Genomic DNA, 20,031 nt, shown 5'->3' with positions numbered 1-20,031 from the left:
TATATATTTTGAGGCATAATTTGTTGAAAAATCCTAAATAATTTTCTTTATACAAAGTGCCCCTAGCCAAAGAAGAAAATAAGTTGTATTTTTATTTCCTGTCAATGACAAATGGATTAAATCAAAACACTCAAGGGAAAGTGGGGGGTCTGTATTGAAATTCATACTTAAACCGCCAATTAAAGTGTCTAATTATTTAGAACTGTGACTCCAAGATGCTTGTTTCCCCAGAAACTTTATTCCTGGCAGCATTTTAACTCTTACAGGTATTTTTTTGATACAAAATTAAATATTGGTGATCTTTGAGTAACAACTTTAAAAAAAAAAAATATTTAGTTATTATGCTGTTTAAAGCAACATTATAGTTCTGTGGTTAGCGAAAGGAAAAGCAAAAAAATTTAGCTACTATACTTGTTTAAGAATAAGAGGATGTCTGTCTTTTTGTCTAGCAAAGGTTCTCACTAACCGCTGAACCAATATGGTTCTTCTTTACAGTGAAGCTTTTATATAATAGGTCCAGGGAGGTACACCTCTATTTTGGGAGAGGACACTTCCACCCTTATAAGATAAATCACCATTTATAGAAGGGAGAGGGGGGGGGGGGGTAATGCAACCATCTCGTAATCAATGTGTAAATAACACTTAGAATTCGAATTTCGATCTGAAATTTTGCATGAGTAATCCTTGGTAGGTTTTTTTTCCTTAAATCGAACAAAAAGTTGGAAAAATAACGGCTAACGGCTGGCGGCTCAGCCGTTTAGCAATTTTTTTTGGCTATTTTCAAGGCAAATCCATCACAATACCTATCTCCACATCATACTCTTTGCCGCTCCAAAACGTTTTTAAACAGTTCTAGCAGGTAGTTGCTGGTACTAGAAATCTAAAAAATGCTTTTTTTTCTATCATTTCACATGATTTAAAGCAAAAATATGTTGCAAAAAGTTGATTCCTACGTAATTTATGACAGATTTGCCCTAAAAATAGCCACAAAAAAATGGCTAAATGGCTGAGCCATTTAGCTGTTATTTTTTCATCTTTTTGTTCAATTCAGGGAAAATAACCTACTAAGGATTACTCATGCAAAATTTCATATCGAAATTCGAATTCTTAGTGCCATTTACACTTTGATTACGAGATGGTTGCATTAACCCCCCCCCCCCCTTAACAACCTCTCCCACCCAATTATTTTTGGAGAAAAAAAGTATGGCTTCAAAACGTTTAATCTCCGCTCGATTAGAACCTGATCTCAGCTTTATTGAATAATTATGTATAGCAACGTATTATATACAATTTTCCACGAATATCAAAATAAAAAGCAAAAGATTAATACCAGTTATTTTTAACTGAACAAAACCAACTAACTGGTTTAATCTTATGATTTTTATTTTGATATTCGTGGAAAATTGTATATAATCCGCGAAAACCTATATATAATTCTATACGATAAATGAAATGTGGACTTCTTCACCCTCCCTCAAATGCACCTATAGGCCTTTAGTCGACAAAGAAAAAATATTAAAACTAGTGATGGGAATCCGGATCCGGAATCCGAATCCGGAATCCGCCCAATTTTCGGCCAATTTTGGAATCCGAATCCGGAATCCGTTTTTTATAGCGGATTCCGGATTCTAAATTGGTAGGCTAAAATTACCGTCTTTTTTCTTATAACTCCCTCTGTTTGAAGGCAAAGATCAAAAAAAAATTTTCTACATAACAAATTTTAATAATTACTAATGTGATGTAAATGTTTTAGTTATGCTGGAAGTCAACACTTTAAACAAATCAAGGCTTCAACCAAGTATCATAGTGATAAATTAACGAAAAAAGCTATCCCTCTGTGACGGACAGCCTTTTAAAATACTGCTAGAATCCGGAATCCGAATCCGGAATCCGCCAAAAATAAGAATCCGGAATCCGCAAGAATCCGTCACTTTTTTTGACGGATTCCTTCAGAATCCGGAATCCGAATCCGGCCCAAAAATTCGACGGATTCCCATCCCTATTAAAAACAATATTTTTTAGTTCAAATGTATTTTTGGAACTACCCCTTATCCTAATTAAAAATTCTTTTTTTGCATTTACAAAAATTAAACACATTATTCCTTTTATATGTTACCTATATAAAGTTATAAACTTTGGAATTGGAAAAAAACTAATTAGCGGGTTTCGTTGTATTATCACAGTAGTTTTTTTTCCTATTTCCAGCCCTGAGGGGGGCTCTAGTCCTGCAGGCCTATTTCCTAACCTTGCGGGGTAATCATTAACATACAGTTAACGTAACCTACTGTAAAATAACTTATCAAAAGCTGCAATATACGACGAAACCCGCTACTTCGTTTTCGTTTCATAATTCTAAACTTTAGTTTGACTTAAAAAAACTTTACTAGGGAAATGAGTTATTTTTTCTAATCGTGATTTTTCTTTGAAGAGTTGTGGTAACCCCCTCCCCCCCCCCCCCCTCCTCAAAAAAAGTAATAAATCACTAAAAGAAAGCTTCATTATTCAGGAGAACCATATCGGTTAGCAAGATCCTTCAGTACACGGACTCGGACATTCAGCCTTTTTTTATGAAAATCAATCTTTGAATCAAACTATCGGCTATACTCTTAGATGGGCAATTAATTCGGAGAGGGAGGGGTACAACTTCTTTACATTTACAATTTTAGTTTTACAAAATTGAAAGTAAAAAATGTTGGGGGGGGGGGGGAGTTATTATTTCTCTTAAAACGTTACCCCAAAATAGCTATAAACTTTCATAAAACCTATATGAGAAGCTACATTGTACAGAAGAACCATTTAGGTTCAGCGGATAGCAATATCCTTGAATAAACGCAGACAGACGCACATAAACAGACTGTAGTTGCACAGAAAGAATTTGAAATTATCTAAAGTGAAGTTTCATATAGGTCCTTAGATGGTTTCAGGCTATTTTTTTATAAATAAGTCTTGGCATGGTTTGGGCTATTTCTCTGCCCTTCTATATCCCTTCGAATATAGAACCCCTGGATGATAGGGGCGCAGCCTCTAGTTTCAAGTAAAGTAAAAGTTCAAATAGCCTCAAGATAGTATTCCGTAGGGATATAGCACAGAAACTAGAAATATATAGTTTTTCTTAAGAATTAAGTGAGAGGGATAGAGTTTGGCTTTAGGAAATAATTTACAGTCGTTCTATGCAGTAATTAGATACTTGTTTTGCAAAGTAGTGTGATGTATATGTGTCTGATTGGGTTTTAATTTTTGTTGTTGATAAAAGCATTAGATAATTAACCCCCCACCCCCATATCACAACCAATTATCTCAACAAAACATTGATCTTACAGACAGACGGACTTTTGAATTGTAGAGTAACTAAAATAACAGGATTCTGTCATATATGTTAAATTTGACCCCTACTTTCATGGGCGATTTTTATCGGAAAGAAGGAGATACCATACTTCAAATTACTTAAGACCTTTCCTTGACCTATTTTTTTTATAGATTTATCGATAAGCGAGATCTTTATGTTAACACAGATATACAGTGTTTTTTTTATGAGCACTTTTTTGAAAGCAATTTTACCCCACTTATAGTTATCAGAATTTAATGATTAATGGCTTATTTTCTTCGTTTTTTAAGGGAAATTATGAAACAACAAAAAAAATTACAGTTTTTGTTGAAAAAGTACAGTAAAGTTGAAAATTAAAAACTTAGGTGTCAACATATAAAAATGGTTTTAGCGCATTTTTCTTAAAAAAATGGATTTTCTGTAGTCGACTTTGGGGGGCCAGTACTCCCTCCCTGGTTGAGATATGACCTTCAAACTTTGATATGTTCTAGTACATGTCCCTAATAGTATCTGTATACATTTTTAGCTCTATATCTCAACTTTGAAGTGTTTAGCAGCCATTCTTGCAAAAGGTTGATTATTTGAGCATAAGAAAAATGCGCTAAAACCATTTTTAGATGTTGACACCTAAGTTTTTAATTTTCAACTTTACTGTACTTTTTCAACAAAAACTGTAATTTTTTTTGTTGTTTCATAATTTCCCTTAAAAAACGAAGAAAATAAGCCATTAATCATTAAATTCTGATAACTATAAGTGGGGTAAAATTGCTTTCAAAAAAGTGCTCATAAAAAAAACACACTGTAGAAATATTCTTTATATTTTTTTTCATTTTTCAGGTGTTACTTTATGTTGAGATTCGAGAACTTCCAAAACCAAAACCTTCATAATAAATGAAATCAATGAACATTGTTTATTTTGTACTTTTTGTATTGTATTTTTAAAAATTTTGATATAATAAAAACAACTGTAAATTCTGTGAATTCATTTGAATTTTAAGTATAAAACATTTTTAACAGATTACTTGTTTTTATGATATTTACAATGTTTAGCTTTTAATAGCGAGGCTACTTTATGATTAGAAATTTTCGTCTGTCTGCTATGTTAATTTGAAAACTAAAATTGGAGATTAAACTCAATTGCCGCAAGGAAAATATAATTTTCTCAGCTGCTTTATAGATAGACGGCTGATTATTTTTTTTGAAGATTATAATATCAGCCATTACTATACAACGCACTTGGTCCGTCAGGTAGTCTGTATTGTGCTAGAAAACATGAACCTAAGACAGAGGTCAGATTAAAAAAAATTGCTGACATTAAAGGTCAATATAACTATTTACCATCTATACTCTACAAAGGTGGATGGCGAGGGTGACACTAAGAAACCAAACCAAAAGTTAAAGGAACTCCACTAAAGACAGAGTTACAGCACTGAACTTTGGCTTGGCGTGGTAGATATTAAAATGTATAATGTGGAACTGTGAATATAATGTGGAACTACAGCTATTGGCAAAAACTGCCGTTTTCCGCCGAAATTTTTTTTCTTTACTCGCTAAATCATATAATAATCGGAGACAATCTTAGTTTTTTCCTATCAAAGATTTTCAACATATCAAAAAAATCTGAAGTGACGAGTGTAAATATAAGAAAATCCTCTTATAAAAATTTCTTTTTTCAATCCTTATTCTACTATATAAAGTAGAAAGTTTTTTTTTGTCTGTAGTGAAGGATTTCTCTAGTCGCTGAACCAATTTTAGAGTGAAGCTTCTTATATGTCCAAGGGTAGTTTTATGCTTTTTTATTTATAAAAAAAGTCGTTGTAAGGTTTTAAGCTATTTTACTGCACTTTCATATCCCTAGACACCAGGGACGCAGCCGCTAGTCCGTATGATAAAGTAACAGGATGTCTGTACCGATGGATCTCTCTCAACCGATCGGGTTCTCCTTTGCAGGGTAGCTTCTCATAGGTCCAAGAGGCATAACAGCTAGATTTGAAAATTTTGATTTTCTCAAATGACTCAAATTATTTAATTTGGCTGAGGAAAGGCAAAATTAAATTTCGGCGGAAATTGGCTGTTTTCGGCAATAGATGCGGTTGTGATGGAAAGCAATTATGTAATTGTTACCAACATTTATCCTTTTTAAAAGTGAAGCTTTTCTATGATTAGGGTCAGTCAGTCCGTCCATAACAGTTAGCTCTTTTTTTGTTAATCTATACATGTTAGATTTGTCCTATCGATTTAAAACTTTACATGGTGGTTCCTGTAGTGGTTAGGTACGATTTAGAAAGTGTAGCAACTCTAAAATCGTTACTAGAATGTCAATATGTTTATTTTAAACATATTTATTTTTAACTTTTTTAACAAATATTTCTATGTGTTATAATAAACCGATTGGTCTGAGTTTTGGAATCTGATTCGCACAACAAAGTACATCGTAACTCTATAATTATGTCTAAAAATGTAAGTATGTCCTTATCCTGCATTTCAGCAGTACAAGTTTACTTACAATTTTGTTTCGTATTTAATACATTTAAAGGGTGAGCAAAACAAACTCGTACATTTTAAAATTCAAATTGCACGGCTTGTGTTAATGTTAGAAAACAGGTGAGCATACCGTTAGAACTGCTATAAAGTCTATTTTTTGGAAATATAAAAACAATTCCTGTGCTAGGCATTGGTAAAGAGCTACGCGTTAAAATGTCCCAACTGACGTTAAACTTGACTTGCGAGTATATTAGAGAATAGGGTGTGCAAAAAGAGCTACGTACATTTTGAATTTAAAATTCCGTTTGTCCTACCGTTTCAGTGCTTCGCTTTTATGGATGTTGTCATCCTTGTTAGAATTCAAATTGCGCGGCTTGTGTTAAAAGAAGAAAATTGTTATGCATACCGTTAGAACCGCTATGAACTATTTTCATGGTAATATAAGGACGGTTCTTGTGCTACAATGAAATAATCTAGGAGCTAGGTGATAAGATGTCCTAAATTTTACTGGCAAGTCAAGTTTCGAGTCAGTTGGGACATTTTAACACGTAGTTCCCTCACTATACGAAGCAGAGGAATCGTTTTTATATTTCCAAAATATAAACTTCATATCGGTTTTAACGGTATGCATTTTAACAAGGATGACAACATCCATAAAAGCGAAGCACTGAAACAGTAGGACAAACGGACATTAACACTTGTATAATGTCAGAACTGAATAATCAGAATATAAATGTATAAGAGTAAAAGCAAAATTGTAAGTAAATTTGTTGAAAAACTGCTTGATACAGGATAATGTTTATGGACATACTTACATTTTAAGGACTTGATTATAGAGTTGCTTCGCTTATTACATTATACTTTATTGTCCCAGAAATCAATATGCCAAAAATCTGATCAAACAGATGATTAGATCACATAAAAATTTGTCGTTGAAAAAGTAAAAAAATCAATATGTTTAAACTGGACGTACGTAAATTTTGGTAATGATTATAGAGTTGCTACGCTTTCTAAATCGTACCTAACTACTAAAGGAATCACCATGCAAAATTTGAAATCGATAGGACAATTCTAACATGCCTGAATTAACGAAAAAAGCTATCCGTTACGGACGTACCGACCCTAATTATAGAAAAGCTTCGCTTTTAAAAATGTACGCATAGTAATTTACAAACTTTTCAGTGTAATATCCAAAAACCGCCTAGGGAAATTTTAGGTACCTTTGGAAATACATTTGGATTCACACAATTATACTAGAAACGTCCAAATATTAAATCATTGCCTCAGAATGTTAGAATGAAGTATTATCTAGAAAGTGAAGCAACTCTTGTGACTATTTAATCGGAAGACCATAAATACACTAATTTTTTAGATATTTAGTTATGTTCTCAGTAAAAAGATTGTGCGATCAAAGGGATGGTTGTCTAAAGAGCATGTGAACATGTAATCATGATCGCACAGCACAATTTAGTAAGATTTAGTTCAAAGATGCAATAAAATAAGATCTCATGTCTATCCTCTCCTCATAAAATATCTTCAACCTGTATGTCCATAATATTTGTATTGTAATTTAGGGGAAATGTGACTTTCTCGGCTGCTAATGAAGATAGAGAGTTATAATTTTCAGTGAAAATTCCATTGGCAAATGTCTGTCTATTCTATACATTATTTGCCCCTTGTCTGTCAGTCGTGCTTATAAACATGTTAATCCTTTTCATGATTTTCGTTCTTTGCTACTTATGGATATTGTCATCATTGTTTTATTTAACTTCTAATACATTTGAAGGTGGATAGGTTAAAATTCAACAAATAAAACTTGGTTGGCTCATAGAATGTATGAATCAAGAAATTCTTTCTAAAATAAGTATTTTATTTATCAAAACATAAAAAACATATAACAGTAACTTCAATCTTTACAAATAAATACAAACAATGATCAAAGTTGTGTTATACAATATTTAAAGGAGTCATTCCATGTCATTTTCAGGTGAAATTAAAAGAAAGATAAAATCCATAGGTAGAAATTATAAAAAAATGTTTCCATGAAGTGCATTTAACAATTTCAATTCAATATTCAGATGAGAATAGTTATTTATCGCATCATATTATAGATAGCATTCTGCAAATATAAAAATAAAAATGTTTAAGATATGAAGCCAAACTGGAAATAAGGGAGAGGGTGGAAGTGACAATTTTTTTAAACCAAATATAAAAGTCAAAGAAATTCAATTAAATAAAGAGTTACAGCTCTGAGATTTGACATGGCAGTTGTTTTGTAGAGGTACAATATGGAAATATGAAGCAACGGCGGTTGAACCACCGCTCCCGCCGAAAACCGCCGTTTTCCGCCGAAATTTATATTTGCCTTTTCTCGCTAAATTAGACAATTTTCAATCATCTAAGATATTTTTTTCCATATAAATTTCCCTTATATGTTCACTTGACACTTGGAATATTTCAAACATGTCAATATCAAGATTGCAAGTGTCAAGTGTAAATCTATTTATACTTCATACTTCCAGTAAAACCACAATTCTCAACTATTGCATTAGCAGCCCTCCACTTTCCTGACGTTCCTTATATTTGCATTTGGCGAGAAAGGGCGATAAAAATTCGGCGGAAAACAGCGTTTTTTGGCGGGAGCGGCGGTTCTTCTGTCATTTCCTCACAATTCCGCAACTGCCATGTCAAATCTCAGAGCTGTAACTCTTTATTTAGTTGCGTTCCTTTGACTTTTAGTTTAGGTTTAAAAATGTCACTCCCGCCTCCCCTCTTTTATAGTTTCTGGACATTCAAATTAAATCTCAAATCTGTTATAAAAATAAAAAATTAATAGCAATTAAAACAATATTAAATGTTTTGTTTACTGCAATGTGTAGGTGTAATATCTTTGAATTAAAAAATATGACAAAAAATCACAAAAGTTATACATGTATTTAAGCATTGAATTATCCAGTATCATGATTTAATTTTTAAAAACAAAGCTCTGCTATTTCAAAACCCAAAATATTGAGCTTTCAACAATGTGATTTTGAATGATTATCTTCAGTTTGTCTGATATCACCGTCGTTGCCATTATCTAAAGAAAAAATTGTTTTAATTAGATAGATTAAGACAACGTATATGTCAAGCTTGGGCTGATTTTAATTTTGAGGGATGTAAAAAAAAAATTGCGCAATTCGCACATCTATTATTCAATTCAGGGATCGACACTTTGATTTTTGAGTGGGTGGATGGACATATAGGGGGGTGTAGGCAACCCGCTGACATAAAAAATACACCCTTTTGTTGTCTGTTATACAGCCCCATTGATTTTTGTATAAGGAGGAGTCACATTTTTTATTGCGCTTCACAACCCCCTGACAAAACCCTGTGCACGCCACTGATTAGAAGGTGTTGTTAATTCATTTTAAACATGATTGACGTAAATCCTTATAATAAAGTAATAGAGTCTTTGTTTCTCTGTACCTAAGGATCTCGCTAACCACTGAACCGATCTGGTTCTCCTTCACAGGGCAGCTTCCCATAGGTCCCGGGAAGGTTTATAATTATTTTGGGGGAGGCTACCACCACACTCCCAAGAGAAACCGCCCGTAGAAAAAAATACCCCCCCTCAAAAAAAAAAAAACTAAATTTTAAAAAATGGGGTTTGGTATTCAACTCTCCTCTCAAGTACCGCTAGAGGCCTCTAGGGGCATAGCCGCTAGTAAATAATAAAGTAAATAAATATCCTATACATTCATGTTCAAACAATTTGGATCAATAAAAAATAAATCCATATTTATTACAAGCCAATCGGCGACGTGCTTTGGCTTTCATCTTAATCTGTATCAAATATTTACCTTTCACAAATTTAAGTAATACGGATGTGGTTCAACTTTGATGTTAATCATATTCTTAATTTCTGAAATTTTAAAATGTAAAATCAAACATATTCTAGGATTTTTAATATTATATGATACATGACAAATGTTATAAAGGTATTGTCGTCTAACTATACTCTTTGTTAATCCAAAAAATATAGAATATTAAGGCAATTGAATTAATATGGTATAAGAGTATAACATAATCTCATCAAAAAACATAAAAAATCATCACAATTTAATAGGACTTAATTAACTATTTTCTAGGAATGATCATATTAGAAAGGCTACGCTTCGTTTATTGTACTTAAACATATGAATATATGAATATATATGAAATATAAAAATCCTAATTCTTCAAAAATATTTAAGGGAAGCCCTACTACGTTTCCAATTTTGGTTTGTATGACTTATAGTTTTTAACTATTCTGCATTAACTAATTTTGTCTTTCATATTATAAAAAACTAAAAAATGTTAATATGTTTTAAAAGCTCATTTTAATCTAAAAAATCAAATTAAATATGAAACAAACTCGGAAATATTTAAAAAAAATTGAACTTTCAAATCTGCTACAAAACAATAACAAAAGTCAGCTGCTACAAATTTTTCTGTAGAGGTAGAGATGGACAAAATATTAGTCGTAATTTTTAACCCATACCCAAATGAGTATTTGTAAAAAACATATGTAATTATTCATTTTTATCAAACTATTTTGCAATAAATATAATTACAGCATTATAAGACTATGAAAAACAAACTTTTATTCTTTTATACAATGATAAGTAACTAAAATGAAAACGGAAAATATACTCAGGAGAAATTTGTCTAATTCTATATATTCTATAAATTGGTATAAGGATTTGGATGGAAGTACTAGCCTAATCTAGACATTATACAGATAATTTCCATTTTAAAATGCTTCATTTATCGACAATTACACAGTAACAAAACAGTAAAATAAAAATTCGATATAACATAACTAATTAGACACTGTTAGGAAAACTTTCAAGCTATATTTTATAACCAAATTGTCATTGGAAATAGATTTAAACAGTAAAAATGTAGTCAAAGCAGCTTCAACAATTTTTCTTCCCTTCCCCAACAAGGTTTTTTCGGGTTTAAAAAGACAATATTTTTTTTCACAAGGAACTTTCAGATATTTTTTTTAGTTAATGTTGTTTTAAAAACACCCTTCTTTCCGTATATTAACAGAAAGTTTTAGCTTCACACTCCCTTTAATATTCTTTTCAAGAGTCTGACTAGGAATGTAGTGATCCTGTCTAATATTATGACCATGATAATTGTTATCGACACGTATATAGCTATTTCTTCTATATGAGCGAAGATAGTTCTAATGGTCAATGGTTCTTTAGGTTTAGGTGGGCACAGTGATTCTGACGCAAATGGTAAAGTTCGTGCCGTGGTCTGTCGGTCATATCCTAATGCGAACTGTGTGATCGTATCTCCCAATGTGAGATTATATGATCCTCCTGTTATAATAAAAGGAGTGGATGTAATAGTTATTGATGCATTCTCTAAACTGCGATTAGTATTCTCACTCAAGCTAGTAAAGACAATTCCATCTTGCACATGAGCGTAGGGATAAGTCTGTTTTGCCAAAGGGCAGTGCTTGGTTATCAATGTTTCATTAACGCTAAGTAGTCCCTTAAGGCACTGGTCAGCTTCAACCGGTAGATAAGCGTTATAGTAAGATTGTCTGTATACTCTTTTGGTTTTATCCAAGTAATAAATGGAATCGATATAGCATTCATCAAAAGGAATCGGTGCATATCTGTAGATTTTTATTGGCTCAGAACTTAATTCCATGGATAGGATAGTGGTGAATGATGTTGTACCACCACTTAAACGACTTTGGACTTCCAATCCAAGATTATGAGTATAGTCCAAGTTAAGCTCTTGCCTTACAAAAGTTTTAATAGAGTCTGTGATGTCTGTCTTTGCAAGATCTTGAATTAGAGTAAGTCTGAAGTTTAAGTCTGCTTTAAGCTCTTCTAAGTTCGTGATGGCTAAGTTGCTCAAGCTATCAACATAAGAGTATTCTGCTGTTTGCACAAAGTTAGCTGCTTTGGCATGAAGAGTTATACCACTTACAATTTGTGGTACTATCTCCGCAAGCAATAACTGTGTAAAATCAAACTTATCATGATCTAGCTTATAAGAAAGTTTATTTACGTTATTAGTCACTTCAATGCGGTTAGAACTTATTAAAGGAGTTACTGTTTCAATAGCTTCCTTGATTTTGCGGATAAGTTTTATTACTTCAATAAGCAAGTCCTTAATCTTTTTGGTATATAACTTGCCTATAAGTTTAGTTTGTGCTGAAGTGAATGTGCGTCCATCGTAGCTAATGTCTAATTGAGTCTTCAGGCCATCATAGATTGCTATTTCAGGCGCTGTATTGCCTACAGATATATCAACTTGAATGGATTGAATTGCTACAGCAGTGTAGCCTATATACTCTCCACTTTGATAGTGAGTGGGTATCAAGTCTGTCATTGTGTTTGCTGTTGTACTATAGTAGTACGTACTTAGTATTATTAATATTATCTTAGAATACATTGTTAAACAGTTAAGTTTATTTAATAGATGCTTATATCCACAATCAAAAGTTACTTTTCTGACTGATACACTTACACTAATAGATAAGGTCTTCACTGCTTGGAGTTCTATGATAAACTAACTTATTTTTCCAAAATCTATTTATTATCCCACTTTCGCTACTGCTAGATCCTGAGTGGGCGTTTCCGGTTTCTAACTATAATTAAAGTTTTTGACATATTTTTTTTGTATGTAGATTGGTTATAAGCTTAATAACTAATCAAGTTCATCTCAATTCAAGGCATATATATATAGGTTGTCTAATAATATTTTTATGCTTGTGTGATTTACATAGTTTGTATTAGATATTTTAACTTTTAACTCAATTTTGTATATATTGGGTTACGCAGTGACATGCGTATATTTGTACAGTTTGTATTACACGTTTGACTCTGTTTAGATTATACAGATTCAAAACTTATACATATACAATTTTCCTTTTATATATTTTTGTGTATAAATATTTTTGAAGGGATCGACTTATTTAGTCGACGTGTATTGTATATGGTTGGTCTCCCCCTGTCAAGAGAGAAGACGTAAATTTTACCACTGGATATATAACCTTGAGTGGGAAAATTCTACATAAATTATGATATCTCTGTTATCAGATTAGAATAACATACTATTATATTGTTCCCGAGTTTACAGGGTAAACGGAAATGCAAGTGATTGTTATTGGATTTGATTTATATCTCTCGAAATCTGATATTATAATTTATGTTCAATGTTTTATAGATATGAATTCTGTACGTGTGCAGAATTATAGGTTTTGTATTAATTAAATTGCATTTTGTTATAATGGTAGTCATTCTGCTGCTTATTTGTGCATAAAGAGATGACTGTGCACATATTTCTGGTCGCAGATTTTGCTTTGGCCAGAATTAAAGCGGAAATGTCTCGTTTAGTTAATTATCTTTTAGTCCATGACTTTATTGTAAGACTTTATAATTACTCTTTTGTATTCTCTATGAAAGTGTCAAAATATTAGCCAATTGGTTTGAAACTCTTTGATTTTGAAAGGGTATTTAACTTGTCTGTATTTATATCAGATCTCCTTTCAACCATGTTTATTTTGAAAACTTGCAATTTATTAATATTGTGAGAGGATATGTGTGATGTTAGGATTGGTCTTACGTGGAAAGTATTTAATTAATTCCATGAATATTCTGTAAGTTTACCTTTTATTTTTATGTGATTTTTAGTTGTAATCTTATCTTTAATTAGCAATTAAAGCAGGTTTTGGCATCTTTTAAAAATAGATATAGGGGAGTTTTATTATTTAAACTTTTAAATATCCCTGTTTTATCAAAAATTGCGTACAGCATATAATATCGCGTAAGGAAAGAAGAGCAATAGTGTTCCCTTCTTATAGTATGAGCTATAATTAGTTCATATGGTTTATAACTTAAATATTTTATGGCATTATTATTAGTTGTGTTGTTGTTATAGCAGTTCAAATCTAATTTGGTTAGAACTGTAATATACCTGTTAATCATTTGTTGACAAGATGCATTGGTATTTGGGTTATATTATAGTTCTGAAGTTTAAAGTTTTTAAAGAAGTCTGAGTACAATATGCAAGAAAGAAAAGTTAATCTTGTTTTGATTGAAATTTTCTTTGAGGGTAGGCAATGGTTTTTGCTTAATTACTAGATCTTTAAATAAAATCATTGATGGGTGAAATTGTGGCATATCACAATGTATACTGTTGTTGTGTTCTTAAATAAAAGCATTAAAGATATAGTTTTGTTCGTACAGATTTCAATCGATAGTTTTTGTCTTTATCACACTTATATACAAATTAGATGCACTTTGCCGCAGCATGGGTTTGGGTACATGTTTCAGGCATTATTAAAGGCTGATGGGTTAAGTATCCGAGTTGTGTTTCTTAGACTTAATGTTAACTGCAAGGTTACTTAAGAATTATAATTCATAGGGTTTTCAAGATAATCAAAAATTAAATTCAAGCGATTCAATACCGTTTTCCTTAGCTTGCAAACGCAACGATAAGCTTGGTATCTTATCACCAGGAATGATATAGTATTGTATGCTCATATAAAGATTAGATCAGGTGATAAAAATGGTCTGCGAGTTCTGACAATGCAGTTTATAATAAGACTATTACATAAAAGCTAGAGGTGGTACTAGCTTTATTTGACAGGGTTATTTTACATGTCAATGTGCTAGTTAATTCTACCAAAATTGGTCCAATTGCCACCCTTTCTTAGTGTCCTCTAAGTTTTACCTTTGTGCTAGGGTTGAGACAAAGTTCATCCAACCCGAAAGTATAAGTGAGATCGAATGTGCTATTGGTTCATTTGTGCCTATTGTTGTGAATATGCGCATAAAAAGTTTTCTTTCAGTAAGATCTGTAAGTCCATATATCTTTTGAAAACTGCTATGCTTGTTTTCAATTTATACTGCGATAGACATGTAAATCTAGAACCAAGGAAAAGTTACAACTTTTCAAAGTAAGTGAAATTTTCTCAAGCTAAATTTTCTATCTTTTATGTGCGTATTCTCCACAACTTTCTTCAGAATATTCAAAATGTATGCTCAGTAATTCCGACTTCGGTTTTAGATAGTTCAATCAATTTAATGATACTCCCTGAGTATACTGGGCTCCTGGGATGGAGTGTACTATCTAGGTCATGTCCTAATATATATATTTTTGTTTTATACAATTTTGTCTTGTCTGTCTTAGGTTGAGTTGTAGTGTAAGATTTGCTTCACAAGTAATGATAGTCTTTAGGCAAAGTCCCAGTGGTATTTTGGCACTGTTGATTGTTCAGGACTTTTCTGTCTACATGTGAATGTATGAAGATTTTAGAATTATGCCATAAAACATTAGCTATATTACTATTCAAGTTTCTCTTTTTTTTTTTTTTGAAATAGTAGTGTGTGAAATTTTCAATCTTGACCATACACCTTAACCTAATTTCTACAACATCATCTATGTGTTCAATGAATTTACCGTATTCAGGAGTAGATGAGACTGGAATTTTTATTTAGCATTAAGATGATAATCAGATTAAGATCCCTCATGATATGTGAGTGCCCTGTTCGATAGCTGTATGAATTAAGGTGTACCTATCAGCTTAATAAGTTAATCAATGTAATTATTGATTTTGTGTTTCAGATTGGTATAAGAGTATTATTGGGTTGGTTACTAGTAATTAGAGTGGTCTAATTAATAGCTGGCGTGTTTCGGGCTATGGCAAGTTGATCCAATTCGTCATCAGATTCGTCTACTTCTGGTAGCATAGGTAGTCCATATATGAATGATCCTGAGAAGTCAAAATCAACGACTACCTCTCTGACAATAGATTGGTCGCTGGACTCTATGTAACCAGTGATAACTGTGTTGGTGATAGTGTGATTGGAGTTGTTGATTATTAAAGCTCTGCCACTGAGTTGTCCATCATCATTGATAATGAGTTGTGTTTGTCCAGGTAAGATCTTAATTCCTGCATTTTCGTTTGAAATATGATCGTCGCTGAGGATCACTTGTGTTCCAGGTGCTAGGTTGAAAAAGTGGTTGATATTCATTACTATCACTTGGGTTTCTTTAGCTTTGATCTTTTTAACTACTCCTGTACAGAGCTGGAGCTCAAGTTCAGAACAGAAGATACTGCTCAGCGGTCCTTCAGGGTGAAGAATAGAATACAAACACGGTGCTAACCGGTATTTGTCTGTGACAGGCGTCCATGTTAGCTGTAGGCTTCTAATACCATTCAGTCCAATTATCATAGGTGCGACATCCTCATGGTCTTCAGCTACAATTGAAAAGAGAATTGGGTAATGACGGCTTGAAAATGATGTGGGGCGAATCATGAGAGTTACTTCTCTGGGTTCGGGGATCTTGTGATCTGCACATGTGACTGGTAGCTCATGACTTTCTTCCAGCTGATTTTTATCATCGTTCATTACTATGCCAAACAACTTGCTATAGTACCTGGCTGATATGGTGTTTTTATCTGTTGCTGAGTCAAGTAAAGCTGTCATGCGTACATCATAGTCATATTTACAATCTATTTCTTCTGGCATACAACCAGAGCAATGAAGGTACAATTTTCTTTCTTCCTCCTTTGCTGGTGTAATGTTATCTCTTACTTGATCTTTAGGCTCATTGGGAATTATTTCCGCTGTGGCAGCTGTGATTCCACTGAGGTTACAATCTCTAGATGATTCCTCAGCATTGGCTTTAGCCCAGTCTTCATATGTTTGCCTGAAGACACCACTAGGTTTCACCTTACCACTATGGTATAATTCCATCATGGCTGGCCTTCCAGGACATAAGTGTCGAGAATGGTATAACTCTTTACCATATGTCTTATAACAGTTTGTGCAGAAAGCTGATGTCAATACAGTTGGGTACAACCGCCCTGTATCATCACATAATAATCTACATCCATCAGATATGTTGTGAGAATATTGTCCACATGCTACACAGTAGCGTCCAGGTGATAACCTATAAGAAGCCTGATAATCCCGCTTGGTATTCCTTTGAAAATGTCTGTCCCTGTTATCCCTGTGATGAGGTTTGGGATTGGGTGATTTTGTAGCCATTTCTTTAACGGTGGATTTTCTTCTATGATAATTTGAGATGGCCTCTATTTTGGCAATTTGTCTGTCTCTGTAGTTAGCTCTTCTCTCTTTAGATTTCGAAGTGTTGGTGGTGTGGATTCTCTTGTGTTCTACACTCGTTGTACAGTTTGTGCAGAGATTCCTTCCAACTTCAAGTGAACCACTCGTGTTAGGTCTACCAAGTTGTATTGTGTTCAGTTTCTGTGAGAGTAGAAGTTCTTCTGCTGGTTCTACTACTTTTGTCCGCCTGCGGGAAACAGTTTTCCACGAGTCTGATAAGTTAGCTTGAGTTGATAGTGAGGCCAGAGACATCGCATTCAATTCAGGGCTCATATTCCTCTTGCCAATTTGTTCTGATTCTTCTAGATTGGATATTTGTATTTCCTCATAAGCATCGGAGTCTCTAATGTCTGTATTAGCTGAAGGGGTGTTTATACCAGGTGTTGTCGAGCGTCCCCGACAAAGAGTGGTTTCCTTACCAGCTTCATCATCCTGCTGGCCTTGCTTGCGGGCAGATGACATGATAATAGTTGTAAAGTCTTAGAACTAATTGTTAGTTCTTTTAGATGCCAGTGGAGTGTTGTACTATTTTTATGATAAAAAATAGCGGAAGTTCGAGAGGAGTACAAATAATGGGTATAGTTTAAAACAATCAAGAATCTGTTTAAGTTAACAATTCTTTGCTTTAAAATGTGTTTAGCTATAGATGAGTGTGATATATGCTTCACCTATAGTTGTTTCTACGTCGTATATACGTGCGTGTGAGCTTTTGATTGATATTCTAAAAATGTGCGCTAATGCACCCTTATCCTTAATTAAGCTCAACTGTAGAAACACTCCTACTTAACTTTTATATATAGGTTTATTTATGGAGTCAATTTGAGCTAGTTAGCTATTCAAATCGGTTATTAAGTTAAGTAATGTTTGCAGCGGAGTTAATTTGGGTATGCTTATATACTATCGCAAATTAACTTTTAGTTTGCTCAGGAGTCGACTTTCCTAGCAAATTATGGTTGTCGAGAAAAGAAACAGCAATTTATAATCCTTGTTGAACTCTTACTTCACTCTAAGGATATGTGTTTATAGCCTACGATCTACTTATTCCTGTAAGGCTATTATGAATATAACTTACTAAGGTTCACTCCCAAAGGATCGTCTATATTCTAATAATATTGCAACAATTTTGCCTGAATGTCAAAGATCTCGCCACCTCTTACTTATAGTTGTATTAGGGGTTTCCTTCCAATCCTATAACGTAATTTGCGCAAAATTGGGGCTTCACTTATGACTTCAATTCTTATAACTGTAGTAAGATATACAATTTAGATATACCTATATTTATATATGTAAAGATTGTTTTCAAAATTATCTGACCGGATGTAATCTAATTATAATTAGTAGTAATACAGTATTCAAGTGCAAGTTTACTCTGAGGAAGTGTGAGATCCTACACTAGGTGGCCAACCTATAATGTGGAGGTTGTCAATCAAACTTCAAAGGAGCCTATCAACTTTGAATTAAACGATACTTATACTTTTGAAAACTAATCTAACTGGTTTTAGTGCACTTCTTTCTAATTTATCTAAAGGTAATCTGTTAGGTTATAAAAACTCTGGGCTATATGTAGACACACTTTTATGTTACTTGGTTATAGTCTATGTGCTAGTAAGCCTAAGTAAACATACGTTTCTCGATATGAAAAAAATTTTTTTTTATGATTCCGGATATTTAAAGACAGTAGGGTACTTTTCCGTAGTACTTCTGCTACTTCTTTTAGAGACGTCCTACTCTCCCAAGGTAGGCTGCTGCAACCTCCTGCTGCGTTTGGTTTATAGAACTTTGTCTCTTAAAGTGTGCTATTCAGTACATATAGGGCCTATATTGTTGACTATACTTTTATATCACTAATGGTCACTATCACTAGTAATTAACTTGTCTTCACTTTCACTGCTGAATCCTGGTGGTACATGAAATAGAAATGTTAGCATTAACAAAGTAAGTAAAAATTTAGTTTTCATGTCCTACTTATTGTTGAGTGAACTGTTTATTGCATTTATGTATGTGTTTGTAGGGAGCATATAAAAAAAAATTTTATAATTTAAGATTGAATTAAAAACTTTCTAAGTCAAAATAAAATAGAATTACTCTAAGTCCAAAGTTGGAAAATTTTGACTAAGTTCAAAAAGTTTCTAATGAGATTATTCTAAGTACAAAGTCAATAAAATTTTGGCTAAGGGGAAAATTTATGAACATATCTTAGGTGCAAAATTAATAAGTTTTGTCCAAAAAAAAATTCTTTTTCAATGAAAATTATACCAAGTACAAAGTTAGTAAATTTTGACTAAGTCCAAAAAAAATTTTTTTCAATGAAAATATGCTAAGTACAAAATTAGTGAATTTTGACTAAGTCCAAAAAAAAATTTTCAATGAAAATATGCTAAGTACAAAATTAGTGAATTTTGACTAAGTCCAAAAACTTTTCAATGAAATTATGCTAAGTACAAAAATTAATAAATTTTGACCAAGTCCAAAAATTTGTTCAATGAAATTATGCTAAGTACAAAAATTAATAAATTTATCTTAGGACAAAAGAAATAGAATCACTCTAAGTCCAGACGTGGAATATTTTGTCCGAGATGAAATTCCCTAACAGTTCATTCACAAAGCTACTTTTAGAGGTTGCCCTTAAGTCAAAAAAAAATAGAATCACTCTAAGTCCACTATTGGAATATTTTGACTAAGTGCAAATCTCGCCAAGTTAAGGATTTTAAAGTCATAAAGTATTAGAGCGTTAGAATTATCCTTCACCAAAAGAAATAGAATCTCTCTAAGTCCATAATTGGAATATTTTGGCTAAGACAGAAATACTCTAAAACAAAATTTTCTCTTAAGTGTGGAAAATGAAATTTGTTAGTCTAGCTGGAAAAATTGCAATTATTACAAGTCCAAGTTTTGGTGAATTTCCAGCCAAGTTCACAATTTCATAAAAATTACTATAAGTCCAGAGATTCAAGATTCTCTCTGTAACAAAAGAAATAGAACAGTGCTAAGTCCAAAAGTGGAATATTTTGCTCAGAGACTCAGGAAATCTCGGGAATTATTGCTGATTGCATACAGTAATTTGTTTACACTTATATCATTCCAACCGATCGA

At 32.7% G+C, this 20,031-nt stretch overlaps 1 protein-coding gene and 1 long non-coding RNA gene across 3 annotated transcripts in view; both read right to left on the bottom strand.

Moving 5' to 3' along the window:
• LOC145306122 (furin-1-like) overlaps window positions 1-20,031 on the bottom strand; it is a 114,557-nt gene that overhangs the window by 81,447 nt on the left and 13,079 nt on the right. The gene's annotated exons all lie outside the window — the stretch shown is intronic.
• Window positions 7,659-9,954, bottom strand: LOC145305601 (uncharacterized). Its single transcript, XR_013874634.1, has 2 exons — window positions 9,652-9,954; window positions 7,659-8,888 (listed from the first exon to the last, which is right to left on the bottom strand). It is a non-coding gene; the product is annotated as an uncharacterized LOC145305601 (long non-coding RNA).

This window comes from Acartia tonsa, chromosome 14, assembly GCF_053477335.1.
Source record: "Acartia tonsa isolate MP-2025a chromosome 14, ASM5347733v1, whole genome shotgun sequence".
In the NCBI taxonomy this organism is placed as follows: Eukaryota; Metazoa; Arthropoda; class Copepoda; order Calanoida; family Acartiidae; genus Acartia; species Acartia tonsa.
This window is presented reverse-complemented; position numbering and strand designations above follow the sequence as displayed.